The sequence below is a fragment of the Bos taurus genome, chromosome 4 (assembly GCF_002263795.3).
Source record: "Bos taurus isolate L1 Dominette 01449 registration number 42190680 breed Hereford chromosome 4, ARS-UCD2.0, whole genome shotgun sequence".
In the NCBI taxonomy this organism is placed as follows: Eukaryota; Metazoa; Chordata; class Mammalia; order Artiodactyla; family Bovidae; genus Bos; species Bos taurus.
Genome location: NC_037331.1, coordinates 88,226,078 through 88,234,676, shown reverse-complemented (window position 1 = coordinate 88,234,676; position 8,599 = coordinate 88,226,078). Strand labels below are relative to the sequence as shown.

Below are 8,599 nucleotides of genomic sequence, written 5' to 3'. Positions count from 1 at the left end.
AGCTAAGTGAAGGCAGAGCAGACCACAGGAAATGATGGTCAATGACAAAACAAATAGTATTTGAGTAACAACTCTGCACTGGTAATTTACACATGCAACCTTGGTGAATTTTATAACTTTCAAGTAGGATTAATGATTTCTATTTCTTTATTAAATAAAAATTATTTTCATTTTATGGATAAGGAAGCAAACTTAGAAAAGCAACTTGGCCAAACCCATAAGGTTAATGTGGAAGAACCAGAACTCCAATTTAGGACTACCTGAAATCTACATTTTTGTCACTATCCTGGTTCACAGGTTTGAAACTATTAGGGCTCTACTCTCTACTTCTCAGGAATTTATAATGCTTTCCACTCTCAATGCGGCTTTAATTCACAGGAACCTCACTTTTGATACTAGAGGCAAACTGATTCAGCTTCTAAGTTTCTCTTGTTAGTTATGAAATTCAGGGTCAACTCCTGGTGTATATTTCTAATATTTCCCTTCTAAACCTGATTATTTTATAAAAAGTTTGCTTGCTTTAAAAAAAAAAAAATCACTTTTTAACCTAACATTATTAATGAAGTTTAACCCAAATTTCATGTGAAAATTCCTAGGACTATATGATCACATTTTCTTTTGTAGATTTATTACTACTTAGCTAATTTCATTATGAGCAGCTTTAATTTTTTGTAACATTTCTTCTTGCTTGTGTCCAGGCCTTCAGGCTGTGTGGGATCTCAGTTCCCCCACCAGAAACTGAACCCAGGCCTACATAGTTAAAGTCAGAATCCTAACCAGTAGGCCACCAGGGAACTCCGGAATTTTAACTATATTTTTAAAGAAAGTGAAAGTGAAAGTCCTCAGTTGTGTCCCACTCTTTGTGACCCCATGGACTATACAGTCCATGGAATTCTCCAGGCCAGAATACTGGAGTGGGTAGCCTTTCCCTTCTCCAGGAGATCTTCCCAATCCAGGGATCGAACCCAGGTCTCCCATATCGCAGGTGGATCTCCGACATCGCAGGTGGATTCTCTACTAGTTGGGCCACAAAGGAAGCCCAAGAACACTGGAGTGGGTAGCCTATCTCTTCTCCAGGGGATCTTCCGGACCCAGGAATCGAACCAGGGTCTCCTGCATTGCAGGCGGATTCTTTACCAACTGAGCTATGAAGGAAACCTCATATTTTTAAAGTGGTTTAACAATCTGTTTAGTACATTCATAATTTATACTGCGACCTTTCAGAAAGGTTAAAATCAAATCGTTCTACCAAATTTAATTTGGCATAGATGTCTTAAGTTTAATATAGGGAACCTTTTTGTTTATTGAAATGAAATAATCGTCAAGCATAAAAAAGTTTATGCAACAAACGCTAATTTGTTTAAAGTGGAGATGCTTGCTCTATAATTCACAGCCGTGGTTATCATATATTATTTCCATACTCCAAAACTTCATTTTAAGGCAGTTGTCTAGTATTTAATTTACTGAACAGAGGCGGTTATCCTAGGCAGTTTTCAATATTCTGAGGCATACAAACTTAAACAAACAAACAAACAAACAAAAAACTCCTGAAATTTAGTGTAAGGATTAGATCGGATGGACGTATTTTTCCTGAGTGACATCCCTAAATGGGTACATTCATCTTCGATAAAAAGAAAACAAGTCCTTTGGGGTCTGAGAGAAAAGGGCGAGGGCGGGGTAAATATTTTTTAATTCACAGAACTTGGGGGTGCGAGATGTGTGGTGGACTCTCAGAGACATAAGCCTGAATTGCAATGTTACGTTTATCCTACTAGACACACCAGCAGGCGGTAGAAACCTTTCTATGTACGTTGCTTTTTTGAAACATCCATCAGCAAGAACTCTCACAATCCTGGGAGAGGCCTGTTTGTCCATTCCCAAAAGTCTGGACAAAGTTTGAGAAACCGCGGGCAACTGCTAAGGAAATCGGCAAAGAGCACGGAGGAGCGCGTCCGTTCTCCCATCTTCGTCTCCAGCTTCCTTTCTAATAGGAGGTGCAAATGTCCCGCTGTCACTCCTCAGAAAGAAGAGCTATTTCAGGAAGGGAGAACAGTATTCACTGACGCACCGCAAAGGTGTGCGTCGCAGAAGAGAGCCGGGCAGCTTGGCCGCGGAGACCTCCTCTCTCCCGGGCTCTGCTAACCGAGAACACCGGAGGGAAGAGCCTAAGACCCCGGAGCCGACAACCGACCGGTAGCTCCGCCTTGGACAGCGCTGCCCCTGTCTCTGCCGGAAGGGGCGTGGCCTCGGGCGCCGCCAGCCTCGACGTTGGTGGGGGCGGGTCTTCCCCACCTCTTGCGTCATGTGGTTTCACCGGTCCCCGCCTGGTTGGATTGCCCGGCTGCCAGCGAAGCTGCGGTCAAAGGAGGGTTGGAGAAGTTGGAAGTTTATCCCATTCACAGGAGGAGACGACGCTGGCCTTCCTACTCCGCCGGAGAAACATGAGCTCCGGCCAGCAGCAGCCGCCGCCGCCGCCGCCGCCGCGGAGGATCACCAACGTGGGGTTCCTGCTACTTACCCTGCAGGAGAACAAGTCCCTCTTCACCTTCCTCGGCAAGAAATGTGTGGTCAGTGGCTGACACCCGCATCGCCACCCCAACCTTAGCCTCCGGAGCACGGAAGGGAGCGCCGGGAGGTGGGAGTGGGGAAGGAGGCGGGAGCGGCGCGGGGAGGGTCGGACTGCGGGCCAGGCCTCTCTCTTACCCGGCTCCGTGGTTGCGGGCAGTGCGGGCCGGAGGCCGCCTCTAGGACCTGCCGGGGGAGCAGGGAAGTGTCAGGTCCGCAGGCCTGTCCTGGAGCCCTGCTCGCTCGGACTCGGGTCCGTGCCTCTGCTGCAGGTTCAGACTTTACTGTCAGGCCTCGCGGGGATCTTTTTACAGGAGCTGCTTGATCGTAGTAACTGGTCTCCTGGACTGGCCCTCGCTTCTCCTCCTACGACCCCGATGTAGGGGACACCTTTCTTCACCTGGGCTTCTCAGGCGGCGCCTTGGTAAAGAATCAGCCTGCCAATGCAGAAGACTCAGGAGGTAGGGAAGGGGTTGGATCCCTGCGTGGGAAAGAACCCACTCCAGTCTTCTTCCAGGAAAAGTCTCAGTCTCATGGGCAGGGGTGCCTGGCGGTCTGCAGTCCATGGAGTTGCTGGAATGGACTGAGCACGTGTAGTGTTGTGATCTTCACAATGCCAGAGATTTCAGGAGTGGGTAGATCGGGGACTGAAACCCAAATATGAATGAATCGGACCATAAAGGTGGTTTTTTTAATCTCCCTTTAAGATCTCAGGAGAGAATGGAGCCCAGTGCCTCGGTTCAGAACAGGGGGGCAGGAAATGCTATTGCTCACCACTGCAGAGAAACGAGGTTTATTTCTCCAGCAGTCTCGCTCAGGCCTGGTTTCTCTCCTCTCCACTGTTTTTGTTGTTGTTTGTTTGCATTGGTGGGAGATGCTGCTCTCCCAGAACCAAGCTCAGGGGAACCGCGATCTCCAGCAGTTCTTGGCGTTTTGGGATCTGAGAATGGGTCTTAGGTCGGTGCTGTGCGGCCTATTCCAACTCCAGATGGCCGGTTGGAGCCAGCAGCTCTTCTGTGGGAAGGGGAATGTGTTGTTGATGGAAGCATTCATTACATTGGCTGCTGGTGCTTCTGGGGTTGGGGAGGTTGTGCTCTGTGGGCACAACCAGTAAGATGTCAGCCTGCATCTTACTGGGGTGGCCGAATTGAGCTGTGGTTGAGATTGTTGAAACGCTGTTCAGGTCCGTTTCTCCCCACTTAACTGGTTAACACCTGCAGAGTCTGTGCCACTGGCCCCAGGGAATCATCAAGGGAAATGTCAACAGCGGGTGAACATGCTAAGTTGCTTCAGTTGTGTGCGACTCTATGGACTGTAGCCTACCAGGTTCCTCTGTCCATGGGATTCTCTGGGCAAGAATACTGGAGTGGGTTGCCATGCTCTCCTCCAATGGGTCTTCCTGAACCAGGGATCAAATCTGTGTCTCTTAAATCTCACGCATTAACAAGCAGGTTCTTTACCAGTAGTGCAATGTGGGAAGTCCATGTGTTACATACCAGACACAATAAGTTTAGGCAGAAAGTATATTACATTTATGCACAAGTATACTGTTTAATTGCTTTGTGTTTACCTGTAATGTTTACTGGTTTAGAAAAAAATGACAGGTATAGAAGAATACAAGAGAGTTAGAATGAATTTTTGTCATTTAAGCGCCTCAATGTTGTGAAATCAAGACGCCAAGGACAACTATTCACAAATAGTCCACTAGGTGTTAAACTCTTTGCAACCCCATGGATTTACCAGGCCAGAATTCTGGAGTGGATAACCATTCCCTTCTTCAGGGGATCTTCCCAACCCAGGAACTGAACCCAGGTGTCCCACTTTACAGGCAGATTCTTTACCAGCTGAGCCACCATAATTTCCTGTCTTTGTTTCTGCACTTTCTCTGTATAAGTCTCACCCCTGGCGCCTGACCTCAGAGTGCCCCTAACTACTTCTGGTTTGGTGCTACTGAATTCTCTTTCATTTTTGCTCAGATAAACTTTTTAAATTGTTCATTTGCCTCATTTTAGAAACAAACACACAAATTCACTTCCTTATTCCTAGGGAATTTCTGGAATTACATACAAGAAACCATAACCAGAAGTTATCACTGGTAGAGGGAAGAGGAAAGAGGACTTTTGATTTTCCACTGTGTAATGGGAAATAGATGGGGAAACAGTGGAAACAGTGTCAGACTTTATTTTTTTGGGCTCCAAAATCACTGCAAATGGTGACTGCAGCCATGAAATTAAAAGACGCTTACTCCTTGGAAGGAAAGTTATGACCAACCTAGATAGCATATTGAAAAGCAGAGACATTACTTTGCCAACAAAGGTCCATCTAGTCAAGGCTATGGTTTTTCCAGTGGTCATGTATGGATGTGAGAGTTGGACTGTGAAGAAAGCTGAGCGCCAAAGAATTGATGCTTTTGAACTGTGGTGTTGGAGAAGACTCTTGAGAGTCCCTTGGACTGCAAGGAGATCCAACCAGTCCATTCTAAAGGAGATCAGCCTTGGGTGTTCTTTGGAAGGAATGATGCTAAAGCTGAAACTCCAGTACTTTGGCCACCTCGTGCGAAGAGTTGCCTCATTGGAAAAGACTCTGATGCTGGGAGGGATTGGGGGCAGGAGGAGAAGGGGACGACAGAGGATGAGATGGTTGGATGGCATCACTGACTCGATGGTCGTGAGTCTGAGTGAACTCCGGGAGTTGGTGATGGACAGGGAGGCCTGGCGTGCTGCAATTCATGGGGTCGCAAAGAGTCGGACACAACTGAGGGACTGAACTGAACTGAATGTTGTATTATTCTACTGTGAGCAGTAATAACTTTAAAAGAATAAAAAAAAGATTTTAAACCAAAACAATATAAAAGACTGTACATGTTGACACATGTATAAAAAATTATTGGAGCTTAAAAATGTACAGTAACACTCTGAATCATCTTGATTGCTTTTGCAACTCCATCAAAGTTTAGACATAAAAAGAAAAAGTCTGTAACAAATAGAGCATGTTCTTTTTTCCTCACAGGAAATAGAATGCCTCGGACAGTTTACTTTTAAGATATTAGTGACTGTGTACCACAACCTGCAAGTCTGTAGCCCCCTTGGATTTGGCACACACCGCACAGTGCCACCGCTGTGTGCCTTCGTGTTTGCTTCTTAAAAGAAATCCGAGGCCCAAGTAGAAGGAGGTGGCAGTGACATTTGTGCAGATGAGCCCAGGTAGGGCATTCGAGTACAAGCACTCTTCTGTTTTACAGGGAATTGAAGGCTAACTGTGGCTACATCTGAAGTTCTTTTCAACCCTGTGCAAATTAAGTCCTCAGTGGAAGCAGAAAGCATTCTATTTCTTTTTCCTTGTCTCTTCTCTCCTTTTCTTTTCTTTTCTCCCAAGTCTCCTTTCTTCCTTTGCCATCTGACTGCAAGCAGAGGAGAAAAGAAAATACTGAATTTTATTGATGGGTTTTATCGATAGGTTTTCAATTTCCAAAGTTTAACCACTCCATATGAAATTGCAGTGTCATCAAAATGTCAGTATCTTGTGCGGATGACTGTGTTGACACAATCCTGGCAGTTTTGCCTGTGAAGCAGATCATGTGAGTCTCAGTCCTCTAAGCTGGGGCCACTGGTGGGCAAACTGCTGAGTCCTGAAATATCAGTCCTAGACCCAGGATTGAGATTGCACTGTTTGTCAGGTTCAAAGGAAACTGCCATTCACCAGGTATAGTAATTCAAAAAGGTCTTTCCAAAATGAGTTCTCCATGAGAGATGCTCCTTTGGGACCCAATAAGTATACAAAGCACACCTTAAAATGGGCATATTGTTCATTTCAGCTACCAAATAGGCTTATGAACTTATTACAGAGGAACACAATACTAACAAAGGGAAAAGAATTTCTGCTTTCCCATTTGTTCTGTGAGTCTTCGTTTATAAAGGTGACTGAGTGGCTACATAGAGGACCACATGAAAAACATCAGATTTTGGACAAAACACAGAAGCAGGATCAGGGGAGAACTTATACCAGGGTGAACAGTTCAGTACAGGCTCATTTGAATAACAACAGCTGGCTTTGGGCTGCAGGGAGGAAAACATTCTATTTGACCCTCTTATGGTCCTTGGTTGGGTCTGAAAATTAAACTGACAAAGGCAGATTACCAGAAGAAAAGCATACAAATTTATTTAATATAAGTTTTATAGGACATCAGAGCCTTCATTAAAATATGAAGGCCCCAAGAAAGTTAAACCTGTGTGTTTTTATTCTAGGCTGCATTAAGAAGGGCAGTGGGAGAGAAATATAGGTTAAGGAGTATAAGGTAATTGTAGGAAACCAGGGGAAACAGCAAGGGCTGTTGGTTAGGTTCTTCTTGGCATCCCTTTGTCTTCAATGAAAAAGCTGCTGCTTTCCTCCAGGTTTACAGGGGACAACTTTCACATGAGGATTCTAGTGTCTGTTTTGGGGAAGAAGGGTGAGGTGGGGAGGTTCTTAAAGTGATCTTCCTGCTCCTGCTGTTTTCTCAAAACTCCTTCAGCTGAAAATTTTCAGTATGTAAAAGTGACATATTTAGGGAAGTATGTTCTGAACTGCATCAGGGCTATCGAGGTGCTCTCTAGTTGCCTGGTACCTGGCCCTGGGATAATGAAGGCAGAGGAGTATTGCCTCCTGAGGCTTCCCTGATAGCTCAGTAGGTAAAGAATCTGCCTGCATTGCAAGAGACCCCGCTTCATTCCTGGTCAGGAAGATCCTCTGAAGAAGGGCAAGGCTACCCAGCCCAAGTACTCTTGGGCTTCCCTTGTGGCTCAGCTGGTAAAGAATCTGCCTGCAATGAGGGAGACCTGGGTTTGATCCCTGGGTTGGAAAGATCCTCTGGAGAAGGGAAAGGCTTCCCACTCCAGTATTCTGGCCTGGAGAATTCCATGGACTGTATAGTGCATGCGGTCCCGAAGAGTTGGACAGTACTAAGTGACTTTCACTTTTCTGTGCAGGCTGCAGAGAGGAGGTAGGACTCTGGATTGGTTAGTTTTCATATCAAATAGCATGTTTTTTGCTACCTCTCAAGATTGACTAGCTTTGGAAGAGGCAGTCCCTTCCCTGCAAGAAACGTGTTTTAAGATGTCAGAACATCCAAGTATGCAGAAAGTAAAAAAAAAAAAAATTATTAATCTGTTTTTATTAAACAGGAATTTAGGAGTGAGATCATTTTCAGCATGTGCCCAAAGAAAGAGGAGAGTGGTAAGGAGCATTTCCAAAGTCGAAAAACTATTTTTAAATGAAGTAAAAAATAATTTTAAATGAAATGTTTCAAAATAAATACCTTTCTAGCAAAGAAAAAAATGCATTCATCACATGGTAGCTAACCAACTAAATTAGAAACATATCAAATTGGCTCTCAATCCATAGTAATTATATTCAGTAATCATTGCAACATTTTTTCAACTTTTTATTGAGCACCTATTCTGTGCCAGGAATTGTGCTGTGTCATAGGATCTCAGCACATGGTTGTGCCTTCACTAAGCTTATCTGAGAGTGGGGCGGAGAGAATACAGGTCAGAATCCCTAGAGCAGTGCAGCGTGAAGATACATGTCAAATAAATGTCCTCACCATCCTCAAACATCTAGTCACACAACAGTATTATGTGCCTAACTGTCCTCCTCCTCAGTGCTGGGTTATGCACCTTCTAAAGTGAAAGTGAAAGTCGCTGAGTCATGTCAGACTCTTTGCCACCCTATGGACTTCACAGCCCATGGAATTCTCCAGGCCAGAATACTGGAGTGGGTAGCCTTTCTCTTTAAAGACCAATAAATTTGCAAATTTATTTTTAAAAATTGAGAAATTTCTTTTATTGCCTCTACGTTATCAAATAAAGCTCAGAATTTTGAAAATACTTCTTGTTCCGTGGCCTTCTACTCTCCCTTTTATCATATCTACTCCTGTGGGCTATCATTTTCCTGTTAGTCATTTTTGTGTTAGCATAATCCAACAACTAATTTTCCTAAATGAGTATATTTATCCAAAGTTCACTCTTAGAGGTTTTTAACACTACATCTCATTACT

At 44.5% G+C, this 8,599-nt stretch overlaps 1 long non-coding RNA gene across 1 annotated transcript; it reads left to right on the top strand.

The window, feature by feature from the left end:
• Nucleotides 1-1,673: 1,673 nt before the first annotated feature.
• On the top strand, nt 1,674-8,429 carry LOC132345126 (uncharacterized). Its single transcript, XR_009494258.1, has 2 exons — nt 1,674-3,026; nt 4,612-8,429. It is a non-coding gene; the product is annotated as an uncharacterized lncRNA (long non-coding RNA).
• The last annotated feature ends 170 nt before the right edge of the window (nt 8,430-8,599 follow it).